This window comes from Mytilus trossulus, chromosome 1 (genome assembly GCF_036588685.1).
Source record: "Mytilus trossulus isolate FHL-02 chromosome 1, PNRI_Mtr1.1.1.hap1, whole genome shotgun sequence".
Classification (NCBI taxonomy): Eukaryota; Metazoa; Mollusca; class Bivalvia; order Mytilida; family Mytilidae; genus Mytilus; species Mytilus trossulus.
Window position 1 is genome coordinate 83,041,976 of NC_086373.1, and position 19,259 is coordinate 83,061,234.

Consider the following 19,259-nt stretch of genomic DNA (forward strand, 5'->3'; position numbering starts at 1 on the left):
TATTGACCAATTGATTATAACGGTCTAATCGACATTATCTGAAACATATAGTGATGATGTCACCACATGTAATGCATTCGATCTTTAAAAATTCGACTTTAAAATCTAGCTGGGTTTCTTTTACCAGAAATCAAGTACCAGAACATGTTCATAAAAATTTCGTTCACTAGATCGAAAATGTGCATAAACCCTTAACAGAACATATATCCATGACATAGTCCTCCACTACAATTACTACATAATTACACATTTATAAGTCTTTTTGATGATAACCTTAGGTCTATCAGTGACAAGATGAGAATAAAACTCTATTTTCTTCTTGCAAAAATTATGCTACGTCCCTGGGTGGGCTCGAACCACCAACCTTTCGGTTAACAGCCGAACGCGCTAACCAATTGCGCCACAGAGACTGGCATGTCAAGCTTTAGAATTTTTAGGTAGTGATGTTTTTACCTGGACATTTGTCATATGCATGTATACCGTATACAACATATTAAAGGATGCATTATATTGACCAATTGATTATAACGGTCTAATCGACATTATCTGAAACATATAGTGATGATGTCACCACATGTAATGCATTCGATCTTTAAAAATTCGACTTTAAAATCTGGCTGGGTTTCTTTTACCAGAAATCAAGTACCAGAACATGTTCATAAAAATTTCGTTCACTAGATCGAAAATGTGCATAAACCCTTAACAGAACATATATCCATGACATAGTCCTCCACTACAATTACTACATAATTACACATTTATAAGTCTTTTTGATGATAACCTTAGGTCTATCAGTGACAAGATGAGAATAAAACTCTATTTTCTTCTTGCAAAAATTATGCTACGTCCCTGGGTGGGCTCGAACCACCAACCTTTCGGTTAACAGCCGAACGCGCTAACCAATTGCGCCACAGAGACTGGCATGTCAAGCTTTAGAATTTTTAGGTAGTGATGTTTTTACCTGGACATTTGTCATATGCATGTATACCGTATACAACATATTAAAGGATGCATTATATTGACCAATTGATTATAACGGTCTAATCGACATTATCTGAAACATATAGTGATGATGTCACCACATGTAATGCATTCGATCTTTAAAAATTCGACTTTAAAATCTAGCTGGGTTTCTTTTACCAGAAATCAAGTACCAGAACATGTTCATAAAAATTTCGTTCACTAGATCGAAAATGTGCATAAACCCTTAACAGAACATATATCCATGACATAGTCCTCCACTACAATTACTACATAATTACACATTTATAAGTCTTTTTGATGATAACCTTAGGTCTATCAGTGACAAGATGAGAATAAAACTCTATTTTCTTCTTGCAAAAATTATGCTACGTCCCTGGGTGGGCTCGAACCACCAACCTTTCGGTTAACAGCCGAACGCGCTAACCAATTGCGCCACAGAGACTGGCATGTCAAGCTTTAGAATTTTTAGGTAGTGATGTTTTTACCTGGACATTTGTCATATGCATGTATACCGTATACAACATATTAAAGGATGCATTATATTGACCAATTGATTATAACGGTCTAATCGACATTATCTGAAACATATAGTGATGATGTCACCACATGTAATGCATTCGATCTTTAAAAATTCGACTTTAAAATCTAGCTGGGTTTCTTTTACCAGAAATCAAGTACCAGAACATGTTCATAAAAATTTCGTTCACTAGATCGAAAATGTGCATAAACCCTTAACAGAACATATATCCATGACATAGTCCTCCACTACAATTACTACATAATTACACATTTATAAGTCTTTTTGATGATAACCTTAGGTCTATCAGTGACAAGATGAGAATAAAACTCTATTTTCTTCTTGCAAAAATTATGCTACGTCCCTGGGTGGGCTCGAACCACCAACCTTTCGGTTAACAGCCGAACGCGCTAACCAATTGCGCCACAGAGACTGGCATGTCAAGCTTTAGAATTTTTAGGTAGTGATGTTTTTACCTGGACATTTGTCATATGCATGTATACCGTATACAACATATTAAAGGATGCATTATATTGACCAATTGATTATAACGGTCTAATCGACATTATCTGAAACATATAGTGATGATGTCACCACATGTAATGCATTCGATCTTTAAAAATTCGACTTTAAAATCTAGCTGGGTTTCTTTTACCAGAAATCAAGTACCAGAACATGTTCATAAAAATTTCGTTCACTAGATCGAAAATGTGCATAAACCCTTAACAGAACATATATCCATGACATAGTCCTCCACTACAATTACTACATAATTACACATTTATAAGTCTTTTTGATGATAACCTTAGGTCTATCAGTGACAAGATGAGAATAAAACTCTATTTTCTTCTTGCAAAAATTATGCTACGTCCCTGGGTGGGCTCGAACCACCAACCTTTCGGTTAACAGCCGAACGCGCTAACCAATTGCGCCACAGAGACTGGCATGTCAAGCTTTAGAATTTTTAGGTAGTGATGTTTTTACCTGGACATTTGTCATATGCATGTATACCGTATACAACATATTAAAGGATGCATTATATTGACCAATTGATTATAACGGTCTAATCGACATTATCTGAAACATATAGTGATGATGTCACCACATGTAATGCATTCGATCTTTAAAAATTCGACTTTAAAATCTAGCTGGGTTTCTTTTACCAGAAATCAAGTACCAGAACATGTTCATAAAAATTTCGTTCACTAGATCGAAAATGTGCATAAACCCTTAACAGAACATATATCCATGACATAGTCCTCCACTACAATTACTACATAATTACACATTTATAAGTCTTTTTGATGATAACCTTAGGTCTATCAGTGACAAGATGAGAATAAAACTCTATTTTCTTCTTGCAAAAATTATGCTACGTCCCTGGGTGGGCTCGAACCACCAACCTTTCGGTTAACAGCCGAACGCGCTAACCAATTGCGCCACAGAGACTGGCATGTCAAGCTTTAGAATTTTTAGGTAGTGATGTTTTTACCTGGACATTTGTCATATGCATGTATACCGTATACAACATATTAAAGGATGCATTATATTGACCAATTGATTATAACGGTCTAATCGACATTATCTGAAACATATAGTGATGATGTCACCACATGTAATGCATTCGATCTTTAAAAATTCGACTTTAAAATCTAGCTGGGTTTCTTTTACCAGAAATCAAGTACCAGAACATGTTCATAAAAATTTCGTTCACTAGATCGAAAATGTGCATAAACCCTTAACAGAACATATATCCATGACATAGTCCTCCACTACAATTACTACATAATTACACATTTATAAGTCTTTTTGATGATAACCTTAGGTCTATCAGTGACAAGATGAGAATAAAACTCTATTTTCTTCTTGCAAAAATTATGCTACGTCCCTGGGTGGGCTCGAACCACCAACCTTTCGGTTAACAGCCGAACGCGCTAACCAATTGCGCCACAGAGACTGGCATGTCAAGCTTTAGAATTTTTAGGTAGTGATGTTTTTACCTGGACATTTGTCATATGCATGTATACCGTATACAACATATTAAAGGATGCATTATATTGACCAATTGATTATAACGGTCTAATCGACATTATCTGAAACATATAGTGATGATGTCACCACATGTAATGCATTCGATCTTTAAAAATTCGACTTTAAAATCTAGCTGGGTTTCTTTTACCAGAAATCAAGTACCAGAACATGTTCATAAAAATTTCGTTCACTAGATCGAAAATGTGCATAAACCCTTAACAGAACATATATCCATGACATAGTCCTCCACTACAATTACTACATAATTACACATTTATAAGTCTTTTTGATGATAACCTTAGGTCTATCAGTGACAAGATGAGAATAAAACTCTATTTTCTTCTTGCAAAAATTATGCTACGTCCCTGGGTGGGCTCGAACCACCAACCTTTCGGTTAACAGCCGAACGCGCTAACCAATTGCGCCACAGAGACTGGCATGTCAAGCTTTAGAATTTTTAGGTAGTGATGTTTTTACCTGGACATTTGTCATATGCATGTATACCGTATACAACATATTAAAGGATGCATTATATTGACCAATTGATTATAACGGTCTAATCGACATTATCTGAAACATATAGTGATGATGTCACCACATGTAATGCATTCGATCTTTAAAAATTCGACTTTAAAATCTAGCTGGGTTTCTTTTACCAGAAATCAAGTACCAGAACATGTTCATAAAAATTTCGTTCACTAGATCGAAAATGTGCATAAACCCTTAACAGAACATATATCCATGACATAGTCCTCCACTACAATTACTACATAATTACACATTTATAAGTCTTTTTGATGATAACCTTAGGTCTATCAGTGACAAGATGAGAATAAAACTCTATTTTCTTCTTGCAAAAATTATGCTACGTCCCTGGGTGGGCTCGAACCACCAACCTTTCGGTTAACAGCCGAACGCGCTAACCAATTGCGCCACAGAGACTGGCATGTCAAGCTTTAGAATTTTTAGGTAGTGATGTTTTTACCTGGACATTTGTCATATGCATGTATACCGTATACAACATATTAAAGGATGCATTATATTGACCAATTGATTATAACGGTCTAATCGACATTATCTGAAACATATAGTGATGATGTCACCACATGTAATGCATTCGATCTTTAAAAATTCGACTTTAAAATCTAGCTGGGTTTCTTTTACCAGAAATCAAGTACCAGAACATGTTCATAAAAATTTCGTTCACTAGATCGAAAATGTGCATAAACCCTTAACAGAACATATATCCATGACATAGTCCTCCACTACAATTACTACATAATTACACATTTATAAGTCTTTTTGATGATAACCTTAGGTCTATCAGTGACAAGATGAGAATAAAACTCTATTTTCTTCTTGCAAAAATTATGCTACGTCCCTGGGTGGGCTCGAACCACCAACCTTTCGGTTAACAGCCGAACGCGCTAACCAATTGCGCCACAGAGACTGGCATGTCAAGCTTTAGAATTTTTAGGTAGTGATGTTTTTACCTGGACATTTGTCATATGCATGTATACCGTATACAACATATTAAAGGATGCATTATATTGACCAATTGATTATAACGGTCTAATCGACATTATCTGAAACATATAGTGATGATGTCACCACATGTAATGCATTCGATCTTTAAAAATTCGACTTTAAAATCTAGCTGGGTTTCTTTTACCAGAAATCAAGTACCAGAACATGTTCATAAAAATTTCGTTCACTAGATCGAAAATGTGCATAAACCCTTAACAGAACATATATCCATGACATAGTCCTCCACTACAATTACTACATAATTACACATTTATAAGTCTTTTTGATGATAACCTTAGGTCTATCAGTGACAAGATGAGAATAAAACTCTATTTTCTTCTTGCAAAAATTATGCTACGTCCCTGGGTGGGCTCGAACCACCAACCTTTCGGTTAACAGCCGAACGCGCTAACCAATTGCGCCACAGAGACTGGCATGTCAAGCTTTAGAATTTTTAGGTAGTGATGTTTTTACCTGGACATTTGTCATATGCATGTATACCGTATACAACATATTAAAGGATGCATTATATTGACCAATTGATTATAACGGTCTAATCGACATTATCTGAAACATATAGTGATGATGTCACCACATGTAATGCATTCGATCTTTAAAAATTCGACTTTAAAATCTAGCTGGGTTTCTTTTACCAGAAATCAAGTACCAGAACATGTTCATAAAAATTTCGTTCACTAGATCGAAAATGTGCATAAACCCTTAACAGAACATATATCCATGACATAGTCCTCCACTACAATTACTACATAATTACACATTTATAAGTCTTTTTGATGATAACCTTAGGTCTATCAGTGACAAGATGAGAATAAAACTCTATTTTCTTCTTGCAAAAATTATGCTACGTCCCTGGGTGGGCTCGAACCACCAACCTTTCGGTTAACAGCCGAACGCGCTAACCAATTGCGCCACAGAGACTGGCATGTCAAGCTTTAGAATTTTTAGGTAGTGATGTTTTTACCTGGACATTTGTCATATGCATGTATACCGTATACAACATATTAAAGGATGCATTATATTGACCAATTGATTATAACGGTCTAATCGACATTATCTGAAACATATAGTGATGATGTCACCACATGTAATGCATTCGATCTTTAAAAATTCGACTTTAAAATCTAGCTGGGTTTCTTTTACCAGAAATCAAGTACCAGAACATGTTCATAAAAATTTCGTTCACTAGATCGAAAATGTGCATAAACCCTTAACAGAACATATATCCATGACATAGTCCTCCACTACAATTACTACATAATTACACATTTATAAGTCTTTTTGATGATAACCTTAGGTCTATCAGTGACAAGATGAGAATAAAACTCTATTTTCTTCTTGCAAAAATTATGCTACGTCCCTGGGTGGGCTCGAACCACCAACCTTTCGGTTAACAGCCGAACGCGCTAACCAATTGCGCCACAGAGACTGGCATGTCAAGCTTTAGAATTTTTAGGTAGTGATGTTTTTACCTGGACATTTGTCATATGCATGTATACCGTATACAACATATTAAAGGATGCATTATATTGACCAATTGATTATAACGGTCTAATCGACATTATCTGAAACATATAGTGATGATGTCACCACATGTAATGCATTCGATCTTTAAAAATTCGACTTTAAAATCTAGCTGGGTTTCTTTTACCAGAAATCAAGTACCAGAACATGTTCATAAAAATTTCGTTCACTAGATCGAAAATGTGCATAAACCCTTAACAGAACATATATCCATGACATAGTCCTCCACTACAATTACTACATAATTACACATTTATAAGTCTTTTTGATGATAACCTTAGGTCTATCAGTGACAAGATGAGAATAAAACTCTATTTTCTTCTTGCAAAAATTATGCTACGTCCCTGGGTGGGCTCGAACCACCAACCTTTCGGTTAACAGCCGAACGCGCTAACCAATTGCGCCACAGAGACTGGCATGTCAAGCTTTAGAATTTTTAGGTAGTGATGTTTTTACCTGGACATTTGTCATATGCATGTATACCGTATACAACATATTAAAGGATGCATTATATTGACCAATTGATTATAACGGTCTAATCGACATTATCTGAAACATATAGTGATGATGTCACCACATGTAATGCATTCGATCTTTAAAAATTCGACTTTAAAATCTAGCTGGGTTTCTTTTACCAGAAATCAAGTACCAGAACATGTTCATAAAAATTTCGTTCACTAGATCGAAAATGTGCATAAACCCTTAACAGAACATATATCCATGACATAGTCCTCCACTACAATTACTACATAATTACACATTTATAAGTCTTTTTGATGATAACCTTAGGTCTATCAGTGACAAGATGAGAATAAAACTCTATTTTCTTCTTGCAAAAATTATGCTACGTCCCTGGGTGGGCTCGAACCACCAACCTTTCGGTTAACAGCCGAACGCGCTAACCAATTGCGCCACAGAGACTGGCATGTCAAGCTTTAGAATTTTTAGGTAGTGATGTTTTTACCTGGACATTTGTCATATGCATGTATACCGTATACAACATATTAAAGGATGCATTATATTGACCAATTGATTATAACGGTCTAATCGACATTATCTGAAACATATAGTGATGATGTCACCACATGTAATGCATTCGATCTTTAAAAATTCGACTTTAAAATCTAGCTGGGTTTCTTTTACCAGAAATCAAGTACCAGAACATGTTCATAAAAATTTCGTTCACTAGATCGAAAATGTGCATAAACCCTTAACAGAACATATATCCATGACATAGTCCTCCACTACAATTACTACATAATTACACATTTATAAGTCTTTTTGATGATAACCTTAGGTCTATCAGTGACAAGATGAGAATAAAACTCTATTTTCTTCTTGCAAAAATTATGCTACGTCCCTGGGTGGGCTCGAACCACCAACCTTTCGGTTAACAGCCGAACGCGCTAACCAATTGCGCCACAGAGACTGGCATGTCAAGCTTTAGAATTTTTAGGTAGTGATGTTTTTACCTGGACATTTGTCATATGCATGTATACCGTATACAACATATTAAAGGATGCATTATATTGACCAATTGATTATAACGGTCTAATCGACATTATCTGAAACATATAGTGATGATGTCACCACATGTAATGCATTCGATCTTTAAAAATTCGACTTTAAAATCTAGCTGGGTTTCTTTTACCAGAAATCAAGTACCAGAACATGTTCATAAAAATTTCGTTCACTAGATCGAAAATGTGCATAAACCCTTAACAGAACATATATCCATGACATAGTCCTCCACTACAATTACTACATAATTACACATTTATAAGTCTTTTTGATGATAACCTTAGGTCTATCAGTGACAAGATGAGAATAAAACTCTATTTTCTTCTTGCAAAAATTATGCTACGTCCCTGGGTGGGCTCGAACCACCAACCTTTCGGTTAACAGCCGAACGCGCTAACCAATTGCGCCACAGAGACTGGCATGTCAAGCTTTAGAATTTTTAGGTAGTGATGTTTTTACCTGGACATTTGTCATATGCATGTATACCGTATACAACATATTAAAGGATGCATTATATTGACCAATTGATTATAACGGTCTAATCGACATTATCTGAAACATATAGTGATGATGTCACCACATGTAATGCATTCGATCTTTAAAAATTCGACTTTAAAATCTAGCTGGGTTTCTTTTACCAGAAATCAAGTACCAGAACATGTTCATAAAAATTTCGTTCACTAGATCGAAAATGTGCATAAACCCTTAACAGAACATATATCCATGACATAGTCCTCCACTACAATTACTACATAATTACACATTTATAAGTCTTTTTGATGATAACCTTAGGTCTATCAGTGACAAGATGAGAATAAAACTCTATTTTCTTCTTGCAAAAATTATGCTACGTCCCTGGGTGGGCTCGAACCACCAACCTTTCGGTTAACAGCCGAACGCGCTAACCAATTGCGCCACAGAGACTGGCATGTCAAGCTTTAGAATTTTTAGGTATAGTGATGTTTTTACCTGGACATTTGTCATATGCATGTATACCGTATACAACATATTAAAGGATGCATTATATTGACCAATTGATTATAACGGTCTAATCGACATTATCTGAAACATATAGTGATGATGTCACCACATGTAATGCATTCGATCTTTAAAAATTCGACTTTAAAATCTAGCTGGGTTTCTTTTACCAGAAATCAAGTACCAGAACATGTTCATAAAAATTTCGTTCACTAGATCGAAAATGTGCATAAACCCTTAACAGAACATATATCCATGACATAGTCCTCCACTACAATTACTACATAATTACACATTTATAAGTCTTTTTGATGATAACCTTAGGTCTATCAGTGACAAGATGAGAATAAAACTCTATTTTCTTCTTGCAAAAATTATGCTACGTCCCTGGGTGGGCTCGAACCACCAACCTTTCGGTTAACAGCCGAACGCGCTAACCAATTGCGCCACAGAGACTGGCATGTCAAGCTTTAGAATTTTTAGGTATAGTGATGTTTTTACCTGGACATTTGTCATATGCATGTATACCGTATACAACATATTAAAGGATGCATTATATTGACCAATTGATTATAACGGTCTAATCGACATTATCTGAAACATATAGTGATGATGTCACCACATGTAATGCATTCGATCTTTAAAAATTCGACTTTAAAATCTAGCTGGGTTTCTTTTACCAGAAATCAAGTACCAGAACATGTTCATAAAAATTTCGTTCACTAGATCGAAAATGTGCATAAACCCTTAACAGAACATATATCCATGACATAGTCCTCCACTACAATTACTACATAATTACACATTTATAAGTCTTTTTGATGATAACCTTAGGTCTATCAGTGACAAGATGAGAATAAAACTCTATTTTCTTCTTGCAAAAATTATGCTACGTCCCTGGGTGGGCTCGAACCACCAACCTTTCGGTTAACAGCCGAACGCGCTAACCAATTGCGCCACAGAGACTGGCATGTCAAGCTTTAGAATTTTTAGGTAGTGATGTTTTTACCTGGACATTTGTCATATGCATGTATACCGTATACAACATATTAAAGGATGCATTATATTGACCAATTGATTATAACGGTCTAATCGACATTATCTGAAACATATAGTGATGATGTCACCACATGTAATGCATTCGATCTTTAAAAATTCGACTTTAAAATCTAGCTGGGTTTCTTTTACCAGAAATCAAGTACCAGAACATGTTCATAAAAATTTCGTTCACTAGATCGAAAATGTGCATAAACCCTTAACAGAACATATATCCATGACATAGTCCTCCACTACAATTACTACATAATTACACATTTATAAGTCTTTTTGATGATAACCTTAGGTCTATCAGTGACAAGATGAGAATAAAACTCTATTTTCTTCTTGCAAAAATTATGCTACGTCCCTGGGTGGGCTCGAACCACCAACCTTTCGGTTAACAGCCGAACGCGCTAACCAATTGCGCCACAGAGACTGGCATGTCAAGCTTTAGAATTTTTAGGTAGTGATGTTTTTACCTGGACATTTGTCATATGCATGTATACCGTATACAACATATTAAAGGATGCATTATATTGACCAATTGATTATAACGGTCTAATCGACATTATCTGAAACATATAGTGATGATGTCACCACATGTAATGCATTCGATCTTTAAAAATTCGACTTTAAAATCTAGCTGGGTTTCTTTTACCAGAAATCAAGTACCAGAACATGTTCATAAAAATTTCGTTCACTAGATCGAAAATGTGCATAAACCCTTAACAGAACATATATCCATGACATAGTCCTCCACTACAATTACTACATAATTACACATTTATAAGTCTTTTTGATGATAACCTTAGGTCTATCAGTGACAAGATGAGAATAAAACTCTATTTTCTTCTTGCAAAAATTATGCTACGTCCCTGGGTGGGCTCGAACCACCAACCTTTCGGTTAACAGCCGAACGCGCTAACCAATTGCGCCACAGAGACTGGCATGTCAAGCTTTAGAATTTTTAGGTAGTGATGTTTTTACCTGGACATTTGTCATATGCATGTATACCGTATACAACATATTAAAGGATGCATTATATTGACCAATTGATTATAACGGTCTAATCGACATTATCTGAAACATATAGTGATGATGTCACCACATGTAATGCATTCGATCTTTAAAAATTCGACTTTAAAATCTAGCTGGGTTTCTTTTACCAGAAATCAAGTACCAGAACATGTTCATAAAAATTTCGTTCACTAGATCGAAAATGTGCATAAACCCTTAACAGAACATATATCCATGACATAGTCCTCCACTACAATTACTACATAATTACACATTTATAAGTCTTTTTGATGATAACCTTAGGTCTATCAGTGACAAGATGAGAATAAAACTCTATTTTCTTCTTGCAAAAATTATGCTACGTCCCTGGGTGGGCTCGAACCACCAACCTTTCGGTTAACAGCCGAACGCGCTAACCAATTGCGCCACAGAGACTGGCATGTCAAGCTTTAGAATTTTTAGGTAGTGATGTTTTTACCTGGACATTTGTCATATGCATGTATACCGTATACAACATATTAAAGGATGCATTATATTGACCAATTGATTATAACGGTCTAATCGACATTATCTGAAACATATAGTGATGATGTCACCACATGTAATGCATTCGATCTTTAAAAATTCGACTTTAAAATCTAGCTGGGTTTCTTTTACCAGAAATCAAGTACCAGAACATGTTCATAAAAATTTCGTTCACTAGATCGAAAATGTGCATAAACCCTTAACAGAACATATATCCATGACATAGTCCTCCACTACAATTACTACATAATTACACATTTATAAGTCTTTTTGATGATAACCTTAGGTCTATCAGTGACAAGATGAGAATAAAACTCTATTTTCTTCTTGCAAAAATTATGCTACGTCCCTGGGTGGGCTCGAACCACCAACCTTTCGGTTAACAGCCGAACGCGCTAACCAATTGCGCCACAGAGACTGGCATGTCAAGCTTTAGAATTTTTAGGTAGTGATGTTTTTACCTGGACATTTGTCATATGCATGTATACCGTATACAACATATTAAAGGATGCATTATATTGACCAATTGATTATAACGGTCTAATCGACATTATCTGAAACATATAGTGATGATGTCACCACATGTAATGCATTCGATCTTTAAAAATTCGACTTTAAAATCTAGCTGGGTTTCTTTTACCAGAAATCAAGTACCAGAACATGTTCATAAAAATTTCGTTCACTAGATCGAAAATGTGCATAAACCCTTAACAGAACATATATCCATGACATAGTCCTCCACTACAATTACTACATAATTACACATTTATAAGTCTTTTTGATGATAACCTTAGGTCTATCAGTGACAAGATGAGAATAAAACTCTATTTTCTTCTTGCAAAAATTATGCTACGTCCCTGGGTGGGCTCGAACCACCAACCTTTCGGTTAACAGCCGAACGCGCTAACCAATTGCGCCACAGAGACTGGCATGTCAAGCTTTAGAATTTTTAGGTAGTGATGTTTTTACCTGGACATTTGTCATATGCATGTATACCGTATACAACATATTAAAGGATGCATTATATTGACCAATTGATTATAACGGTCTAATCGACATTATCTGAAACATATAGTGATGATGTCACCACATGTAATGCATTCAATCTTTAAAAATTCGACTTTAAAATCTAGCTGGGTTTCTTTTACCAGAAATCAAGTACCAGAACATGTTCATAAAAATTTCGTTCACTAGATCGAAAATGTGCATAAACCCTTAACAGAACATATATCCATGACATAGTCCTCCACTACAATTACTACATAATTACACATTTATAAGTCTTTTTGATGATAACCTTAGGTCTATCAGTGACAAGATGAGAATAAAACTCTATTTTCTTCTTGCAAAAATTATGCTACGTCCCTGGGTGGGCTCGAACCACCAACCTTTCGGTTAACAGCCGAACGCGCTAACCAATTGCGCCACAGAGACTGGCATGTCAAGCTTTAGAATTTTTAGGTAGTGATGTTTTTACCTGGACATTTGTCATATGCATGTATACCGTATACAACATATTAAAGGATGCATTATATTGACCAATTGATTATAACGGTCTAATCGACATTATCTGAAACATATAGTGATGATGTCACCACATGTAATGCATTCGATCTTTAAAAATTCGACTTTAAAATCTAGCTGGGTTTCTTTTACCAGAAATCAAGTACCAGAACATGTTCATAAAAATTTCGTTCACTAGATCGAAAATGTGCATAAACCCTTAACAGAACATATATCCATGACATAGTCCTCCACTACAATTACTACATAATTACACATTTATAAGTCTTTTTGATGATAACCTTAGGTCTATCAGTGACAAGATGAGAATAAAACTCTATTTTCTTCTTGCAAAAATTATGCTACGTCCCTGGGTGGGCTCGAACCACCAACCTTTCGGTTAACAGCCGAACGCGCTAACCAATTGCGCCACAGAGACTGGCATGTCAAGCTTTAGAATTTTTAGGTAGTGATGTTTTTACCTGGACATTTGTCATATGCATGTATACCGTATACAACATATTAAAGGATGCATTATATTGACCAATTGATTATAACGGTCTAATCGACATTATCTGAAACATATAGTGATGATGTCACCACATGTAATGCATTCGATCTTTAAAAATTCGACTTTAAAATCTAGCTGGGTTTCTTTTACCAGAAATCAAGTACCAGAACATGTTCATAAAAATTTCGTTCACTAGATCGAAAATGTGCATAAACCCTTAACAGAACATATATCCATGACATAGTCCTCCACTACAATTACTACATAATTACACATTTATAAGTCTTTTTGATGATAACCTTAGGTCTATCAGTGACAAGATGAGAATAAAACTCTATTTTCTTCTTGCAAAAATTATGCTACGTCCCTGGGTGGGCTCGAACCACCAACCTTTCGGTTAACAGCCGAACGCGCTAACCAATTGCGCCACAGAGACTGGCATGTCAAGCTTTAGAATTTTTAGGTAGTGATGTTTTTACCTGGACATTTGTCATATGCATGTATACCGTATACAACATATTAAAGGATGCATTATATTGACCAATTGATTATAACGGTCTAATCGACATTATCTGAAACATATAGTGATGATGTCACCACATGTAATGCATTCGATCTTTAAAAATTCGACTTTAAAATCTAGCTGGGTTTCTTTTACCAGAAATCAAGTACCAGAACATGTTCATAAAAATTTCGTTCACTAGATCGAAAATGTGCATAAACCCTTAACAGAACATATATCCATGACATAGTCCTCCACTACAATTACTACATAATTACACATTTATAAGTCTTTTTGATGATAACCTTAGGTCTATCAGTGACAAGATGAGAATAAAACTCTATTTTCTTCTTGCAAAAATTATGCTACGTCCCTGGGTGGGCTCGAACCACCAACCTTTCGGTTAACAGCCGAACGCGCTAACCAATTGCGCCACAGAGACTGGCATGTCAAGCTTTAGAATTTTTAGGTAGTGATGTTTTTACCTGGACATTTGTCATATGCATGTATACCGTATACAACATATTAAAGGATGCATTATATTGACCAATTGATTATAACGGTCTAATCGACATTATCTGAAACATATAGTGATGATGTCACCACATGTAATGCATTCGATCTTTAAAAATTCGACTTTAAAATCTAGCTGGGTTTCTTTTACCAGAAATCAAGTACCAGAACATGTTCATAAAAATTTCGTTCACTAGATCGAAAATGTGCATAAACCCTTAACAGAACATATATCCATGACATAGTCCTCCACTACAATTACTACATAATTACACATTTATAAGTCTTTTTGATGATAACCTTAGGTCTATCAGTGACAAGATGAGAATAAAACTCTATTTTCTTCTTGCAAAAATTATGCTACGTCCCTGGGTGGGCTCGAACCACCAACCTTTCGGTTAACAGCCGAACGCGCTAACCAATTGCGCCACAGAGACTGGCATGTCAAGCTTTAGAATTTTTAGGTAGTGATGTTTTTACCTGGACATTTGTCATATGCATGTATACCGTATACAACATATTAAAGGATGCATTATATTGACCAATTGATTATAACGGTCTAATCGACATTATCTGAAACATATAGTGATGATGTCACCACATGTAATGCATTCGATCTTTAAAAATTCGACTTTAAAATCTAGCTGGGTTTCTTTTACCAGAAATCAAGTACCAGAACATGTTCATAAAAATTTCGTTCACTAGATCGAAAATGTGCATAAACCCTTAACAGAACATATATCCATGACATAGTCCTCCACTACAATTACTACATAATTACACATTTATAAGTCTTTTTGATGATAACCTTAGGTCTATCAGTGACAAGATGAGAATAAAACTCTATTTTCTTCTTGCAAAAATTATGCTACGTCCCTGGGTGGGCTCGAACCACCAACCTTTCGGTTAACAGCCGAACGCGCTAACCAATTGCGCCACAGAGACTGGCATGTCAAGCTTTAGAATTTTTAGGTAGTGATGTTTTTACCTGGACATTTGTCATATGCATGTATACCGTATACAACATATTAAAGGATGCATTATATTGACCAATTGATTATAACGGTCTAATCGACATTATCTGAAACATATAGTGATGATGTCACCACATGTAATGCATTCGATCTTTAAAAATTCGACTTTAAAATCTAGCTGGGTTTCTTTTACCAGAAATCAAGTACCAGAACATGTTCATAAAAATTTCGTTCACTAGATCGAAAATGTGCATAAACCCTTAACAGAACATATATCCATGACATAGTCCTCCACTACAATTACTACATAATTACACATTTATAAGTCTTTTTGATGATAACCTTAGGTCTATCAGTGACAAGATGAGAATAAAACTCTATTTTCTTCTTGCAAAAATTATGCTACGTCCCTGGGTGGGCTCGAACCACCAACCTTTCGGTTAACAGCCGAACGCGCTAACCAATTGCGCCACAGAGACTGGCATGTCAAGCTTTAGAATTTTTAGGTAGTGATGTTTTTACCTGGACATTTGTCATATGCATGTATACCGTATACAACATATTAAAGGATGCATTATATTGACCAATTGATTATAACGGTCTAATCGACATTATCTGAAACATATAGTGATGATGTCACCACATGTAATGCATTCGATCTTTAAAAATTCGACTTTAAAATCTAGCTGGGTTTCTTTTACCAGAAATCAAGTACCAGAACATGTTCATAAAAATTTCGTTCACTAGATCGAAAATGTGCATAAACCCTTAACAGAACATATATCCATGACATAGTCCTCCACTACAATTACTACATAATTACACATTTATAAGTCTTTTTGATGATAACCTTAGGTCTATCAGTGACAAGATGAGAATAAAACTCTATTTTCTTCTTGCAAAAATTATGCTACGTCCCTGGGTGGGCTCGAACCACCAACCTTTCGGTTAACAGCCGAACGCGCTAACCAATTGCGCCACAGAGACTGGCATGTCAAGCTTTAGAATTTTTAGGTAGTGATGTTTTTACCTGGACATTTGTCATATGCATGTATACCGTATACAACATATTAAAGGATGCATTATATTGACCAATTGATTATAACGGTCTAATCGACATTATCTGAAACATATAGTGATGATGTCACCACATGTAATGCATTCGATCTTTAAAAATTCGACTTTAAAATCTAGCTGGGTTTCTTTTACCAGAAATCAAGTACCAGAACATGTTCATAAAAATTTCGTTCACTAGATCGAAAATGTGCATAAACCCTTAACAGAACATATATCCATGACATAGTCCTCCACTACAATTACTACATAATTACACATTTATAAGTCTTTTTGATGATAACCTTAGGTCTATCAGTGACAAGATGAGAATAAAACTCTATTTTCTTCTTGCAAAAATTATGCTACGTCCCTGGGTGGGCTCGAACCACCAACCTTTCGGTTAACAGCCGAACGCGCTAACCAATTGCGCCACAGAGACTGGCATGTCAAGCTTTAGAATTTTTAGGTAGTGATGTTTTTACCTGGACATTTGTCATATGCATGTATACCGTATACAACATATTAAAGGATGCATTATATTGACCAATTGATTATAACGGTCTAATCGACATTATCTGAAACATATAGTGATGATGTCACCACATGTAATGCATTCGATCTTTAAAAATTCGACTTTAAAATCTAGCTGGGTTTCTTTTACCAGAAATCAAGTACCAGAACATGTTCATAAAAATTTCGTTCACTAGATCGAAAATGTGCATAAACCCTTAACAGAACATATATCCATGACATAGTCCTCCACTACAATTACTACATAATTACACATTTATAAGTCTTTTTGATGATAACCTTAGGTCTATCAGTGACAAGATGAGAATAAAACTCTATTTTCTTCTTGCAAAAATTATGCTACGTCCCTGGGTGGGCTCGAACCACCAACCTTTCGGTTAACAGCCGAACGCGCTAACCAATTGCGCCACAGAGACTGGCATGTCAAGCTTTAGAATTTTTAGGTAGTGATGTTTTTACCTGGACATTTGTCATATGCATGTATACCGTATACAACATATTAAAGGATGCATTATATTGACCAATTGATTATAACGGTCTAATCGACATTATCTGAAACATATAGTGATGATGTCACCACATGTAATGCATTCGATCTTTAAAAATTCGACTTTAAAATCTAGCTGGGTTTCTTTTACCAGAAATCAAGTACCAGAACATGTTCATAAAAATTTCGTTCACTAGATCGAAAATGTGCATAAACCCTTAACAGAACATATATCCATGACATAGTCCTCCACTACAATTACTACATAATTACACATTTATAAGTCTTTTTGATGATAACCTTAGGTCTATCAGTGACAAGATGAGAATAAAACTCTATTTTCTTCTTGCAAAAATTATGCTACGTCCCTGGGTGGGCTCGAACCACCAACCTTTCGGTTAACAGCCGAACGCGCTAACCAATTGCGCCACAGAGACTGGCATGTCAAGCTTTAGAATTTTTAGGTAGTGATGTTTTTACCTGGACATTTGTCATATGCATGTATACCGTATACAACATATTAAAGGATGCATTATATTGACCAATTGATTATAACGGTCTAATCGACATTATCTGAAACATATAGTGATGATGTCACCACATGTAATGCATTCGATCTTTAAAAATTCGACTTTAAAATCTAGCTGGGTTTCTTTTACCAGAAATCAAGTACCAGAACATGTTCATAAAAATTTCGTTCACTAGATCGAAAATGTGCATAAACCCTTAACAGAACATATATCCATGACATAGTCCTCCACTACAATTACTACATAATTACACATTTATAAGTCTTTTTGATGATAACCTTAGGTCTATCAGTGACAAGATGAGAATAAAACTCTATTTTCTTCTTGCAAAAATTATGCTACGTCCCTGGGTGGGCTCGAACCACCAACCTTTCGGTTAACAGCCGAACGCGCTAACCAATTGCGCCACAGAGACTGGCATGTCAAGCTTTAGAATTTTTAGGTAGTGATGTTTTTACCTGGACATTTGTCATATGCATGTATACCGTATACAACATATTAAAGGATGCATTATATTGACCAATTGATTATAACGGTCTAATCGACATTATCTGAAACATATAGTGATGATGTCACCACATGTAATGCATTCGATCTTTAAAAATTCGACTTTAAAATCTAGCTGGGTTTCTTTTACCAGAAATCAAGTACCAGAACATGTTCATAAAAATTTCGTTCACTAGATCGAAAATGTGCATAAACCCTTAACAGAACATATATCCATGACATAGTCCTCCACTACAATTACTACATAATTACACATTTATAAGTCTTTTTGATGATAACCTTAGGTCTATCAGTGACAAGATGAGAATAAAACTCTATTTTCTTCTTGCAAAAATTATGCTACGTCCCTGGGTGGGCTCGAACCACCAACCTTTCGGTTAACAGCCGAACGCGCTAACCAATTGCGCCACAGAGACTGGCATGTCAAGCTTTAGAATTTTTAGGTAGTGATGTTTTTACCTGGAC

At 35.4% G+C, this 19,259-nt stretch overlaps 38 non-coding genes across 38 annotated transcripts; all 38 read right to left on the minus strand.

Annotated features, from left to right (window-relative positions):
• Positions 1-336: 336 nt before the first annotated feature.
• Positions 337-410, minus strand: Trnan-guu (transfer RNA asparagine (anticodon GUU)). The gene has a single exon. It is a non-coding gene; the product is annotated as a tRNA-Asn (tRNA).
• A 434-nt stretch (positions 411-844) lies between these two features.
• Positions 845-918, minus strand: Trnan-guu (transfer RNA asparagine (anticodon GUU)). The gene has a single exon. It is a non-coding gene; the product is annotated as a tRNA-Asn (tRNA).
• A 434-nt stretch (positions 919-1,352) lies between these two features.
• Positions 1,353-1,426, minus strand: Trnan-guu (transfer RNA asparagine (anticodon GUU)). The gene has a single exon. It is a non-coding gene; the product is annotated as a tRNA-Asn (tRNA).
• A 434-nt stretch (positions 1,427-1,860) lies between these two features.
• Trnan-guu (transfer RNA asparagine (anticodon GUU)) lies at positions 1,861-1,934 on the minus strand. The gene has a single exon. It is a non-coding gene; the product is annotated as a tRNA-Asn (tRNA).
• Positions 1,935-2,368: 434 nt separating this feature from the next.
• Trnan-guu (transfer RNA asparagine (anticodon GUU)) lies at positions 2,369-2,442 on the minus strand. The gene has a single exon. It is a non-coding gene; the product is annotated as a tRNA-Asn (tRNA).
• A 434-nt stretch (positions 2,443-2,876) lies between these two features.
• On the minus strand, positions 2,877-2,950 carry Trnan-guu (transfer RNA asparagine (anticodon GUU)). Its single transcript has one exon. It is a non-coding gene; the product is annotated as a tRNA-Asn (tRNA).
• Positions 2,951-3,384: 434 nt separating this feature from the next.
• Positions 3,385-3,458, minus strand: Trnan-guu (transfer RNA asparagine (anticodon GUU)). Its single transcript has one exon. It is a non-coding gene; the product is annotated as a tRNA-Asn (tRNA).
• A 434-nt stretch (positions 3,459-3,892) lies between these two features.
• On the minus strand, positions 3,893-3,966 carry Trnan-guu (transfer RNA asparagine (anticodon GUU)). Its single transcript has one exon. It is a non-coding gene; the product is annotated as a tRNA-Asn (tRNA).
• Positions 3,967-4,400: 434 nt separating this feature from the next.
• Trnan-guu (transfer RNA asparagine (anticodon GUU)) lies at positions 4,401-4,474 on the minus strand. Its single transcript has one exon. It is a non-coding gene; the product is annotated as a tRNA-Asn (tRNA).
• A 434-nt stretch (positions 4,475-4,908) lies between these two features.
• Positions 4,909-4,982, minus strand: Trnan-guu (transfer RNA asparagine (anticodon GUU)). Its single transcript has one exon. It is a non-coding gene; the product is annotated as a tRNA-Asn (tRNA).
• A 434-nt stretch (positions 4,983-5,416) lies between these two features.
• Positions 5,417-5,490, minus strand: Trnan-guu (transfer RNA asparagine (anticodon GUU)). The gene has a single exon. It is a non-coding gene; the product is annotated as a tRNA-Asn (tRNA).
• A 434-nt stretch (positions 5,491-5,924) lies between these two features.
• Positions 5,925-5,998, minus strand: Trnan-guu (transfer RNA asparagine (anticodon GUU)). Its single transcript has one exon. It is a non-coding gene; the product is annotated as a tRNA-Asn (tRNA).
• Positions 5,999-6,432: 434 nt separating this feature from the next.
• Trnan-guu (transfer RNA asparagine (anticodon GUU)) lies at positions 6,433-6,506 on the minus strand. The gene has a single exon. It is a non-coding gene; the product is annotated as a tRNA-Asn (tRNA).
• Positions 6,507-6,940: 434 nt separating this feature from the next.
• On the minus strand, positions 6,941-7,014 carry Trnan-guu (transfer RNA asparagine (anticodon GUU)). The gene has a single exon. It is a non-coding gene; the product is annotated as a tRNA-Asn (tRNA).
• A 434-nt stretch (positions 7,015-7,448) lies between these two features.
• Trnan-guu (transfer RNA asparagine (anticodon GUU)) lies at positions 7,449-7,522 on the minus strand. Its single transcript has one exon. It is a non-coding gene; the product is annotated as a tRNA-Asn (tRNA).
• A 434-nt stretch (positions 7,523-7,956) lies between these two features.
• On the minus strand, positions 7,957-8,030 carry Trnan-guu (transfer RNA asparagine (anticodon GUU)). Its single transcript has one exon. It is a non-coding gene; the product is annotated as a tRNA-Asn (tRNA).
• Positions 8,031-8,464: 434 nt separating this feature from the next.
• Positions 8,465-8,538, minus strand: Trnan-guu (transfer RNA asparagine (anticodon GUU)). The gene has a single exon. It is a non-coding gene; the product is annotated as a tRNA-Asn (tRNA).
• A 434-nt stretch (positions 8,539-8,972) lies between these two features.
• Trnan-guu (transfer RNA asparagine (anticodon GUU)) lies at positions 8,973-9,046 on the minus strand. Its single transcript has one exon. It is a non-coding gene; the product is annotated as a tRNA-Asn (tRNA).
• A 436-nt stretch (positions 9,047-9,482) lies between these two features.
• On the minus strand, positions 9,483-9,556 carry Trnan-guu (transfer RNA asparagine (anticodon GUU)). Its single transcript has one exon. It is a non-coding gene; the product is annotated as a tRNA-Asn (tRNA).
• A 436-nt stretch (positions 9,557-9,992) lies between these two features.
• On the minus strand, positions 9,993-10,066 carry Trnan-guu (transfer RNA asparagine (anticodon GUU)). The gene has a single exon. It is a non-coding gene; the product is annotated as a tRNA-Asn (tRNA).
• A 434-nt stretch (positions 10,067-10,500) lies between these two features.
• Trnan-guu (transfer RNA asparagine (anticodon GUU)) lies at positions 10,501-10,574 on the minus strand. Its single transcript has one exon. It is a non-coding gene; the product is annotated as a tRNA-Asn (tRNA).
• A 434-nt stretch (positions 10,575-11,008) lies between these two features.
• Positions 11,009-11,082, minus strand: Trnan-guu (transfer RNA asparagine (anticodon GUU)). Its single transcript has one exon. It is a non-coding gene; the product is annotated as a tRNA-Asn (tRNA).
• A 434-nt stretch (positions 11,083-11,516) lies between these two features.
• On the minus strand, positions 11,517-11,590 carry Trnan-guu (transfer RNA asparagine (anticodon GUU)). The gene has a single exon. It is a non-coding gene; the product is annotated as a tRNA-Asn (tRNA).
• A 434-nt stretch (positions 11,591-12,024) lies between these two features.
• Positions 12,025-12,098, minus strand: Trnan-guu (transfer RNA asparagine (anticodon GUU)). The gene has a single exon. It is a non-coding gene; the product is annotated as a tRNA-Asn (tRNA).
• Positions 12,099-12,532: 434 nt separating this feature from the next.
• Positions 12,533-12,606, minus strand: Trnan-guu (transfer RNA asparagine (anticodon GUU)). The gene has a single exon. It is a non-coding gene; the product is annotated as a tRNA-Asn (tRNA).
• Positions 12,607-13,040: 434 nt separating this feature from the next.
• On the minus strand, positions 13,041-13,114 carry Trnan-guu (transfer RNA asparagine (anticodon GUU)). The gene has a single exon. It is a non-coding gene; the product is annotated as a tRNA-Asn (tRNA).
• Positions 13,115-13,548: 434 nt separating this feature from the next.
• Positions 13,549-13,622, minus strand: Trnan-guu (transfer RNA asparagine (anticodon GUU)). The gene has a single exon. It is a non-coding gene; the product is annotated as a tRNA-Asn (tRNA).
• A 434-nt stretch (positions 13,623-14,056) lies between these two features.
• On the minus strand, positions 14,057-14,130 carry Trnan-guu (transfer RNA asparagine (anticodon GUU)). The gene has a single exon. It is a non-coding gene; the product is annotated as a tRNA-Asn (tRNA).
• Positions 14,131-14,564: 434 nt separating this feature from the next.
• Positions 14,565-14,638, minus strand: Trnan-guu (transfer RNA asparagine (anticodon GUU)). The gene has a single exon. It is a non-coding gene; the product is annotated as a tRNA-Asn (tRNA).
• A 434-nt stretch (positions 14,639-15,072) lies between these two features.
• On the minus strand, positions 15,073-15,146 carry Trnan-guu (transfer RNA asparagine (anticodon GUU)). Its single transcript has one exon. It is a non-coding gene; the product is annotated as a tRNA-Asn (tRNA).
• Positions 15,147-15,580: 434 nt separating this feature from the next.
• Positions 15,581-15,654, minus strand: Trnan-guu (transfer RNA asparagine (anticodon GUU)). Its single transcript has one exon. It is a non-coding gene; the product is annotated as a tRNA-Asn (tRNA).
• Positions 15,655-16,088: 434 nt separating this feature from the next.
• Trnan-guu (transfer RNA asparagine (anticodon GUU)) lies at positions 16,089-16,162 on the minus strand. The gene has a single exon. It is a non-coding gene; the product is annotated as a tRNA-Asn (tRNA).
• Positions 16,163-16,596: 434 nt separating this feature from the next.
• Trnan-guu (transfer RNA asparagine (anticodon GUU)) lies at positions 16,597-16,670 on the minus strand. The gene has a single exon. It is a non-coding gene; the product is annotated as a tRNA-Asn (tRNA).
• A 434-nt stretch (positions 16,671-17,104) lies between these two features.
• On the minus strand, positions 17,105-17,178 carry Trnan-guu (transfer RNA asparagine (anticodon GUU)). Its single transcript has one exon. It is a non-coding gene; the product is annotated as a tRNA-Asn (tRNA).
• A 434-nt stretch (positions 17,179-17,612) lies between these two features.
• Positions 17,613-17,686, minus strand: Trnan-guu (transfer RNA asparagine (anticodon GUU)). Its single transcript has one exon. It is a non-coding gene; the product is annotated as a tRNA-Asn (tRNA).
• A 434-nt stretch (positions 17,687-18,120) lies between these two features.
• Positions 18,121-18,194, minus strand: Trnan-guu (transfer RNA asparagine (anticodon GUU)). Its single transcript has one exon. It is a non-coding gene; the product is annotated as a tRNA-Asn (tRNA).
• Positions 18,195-18,628: 434 nt separating this feature from the next.
• Positions 18,629-18,702, minus strand: Trnan-guu (transfer RNA asparagine (anticodon GUU)). Its single transcript has one exon. It is a non-coding gene; the product is annotated as a tRNA-Asn (tRNA).
• Positions 18,703-19,136: 434 nt separating this feature from the next.
• On the minus strand, positions 19,137-19,210 carry Trnan-guu (transfer RNA asparagine (anticodon GUU)). The gene has a single exon. It is a non-coding gene; the product is annotated as a tRNA-Asn (tRNA).
• Positions 19,211-19,259: the final 49 nt, after the last annotated feature.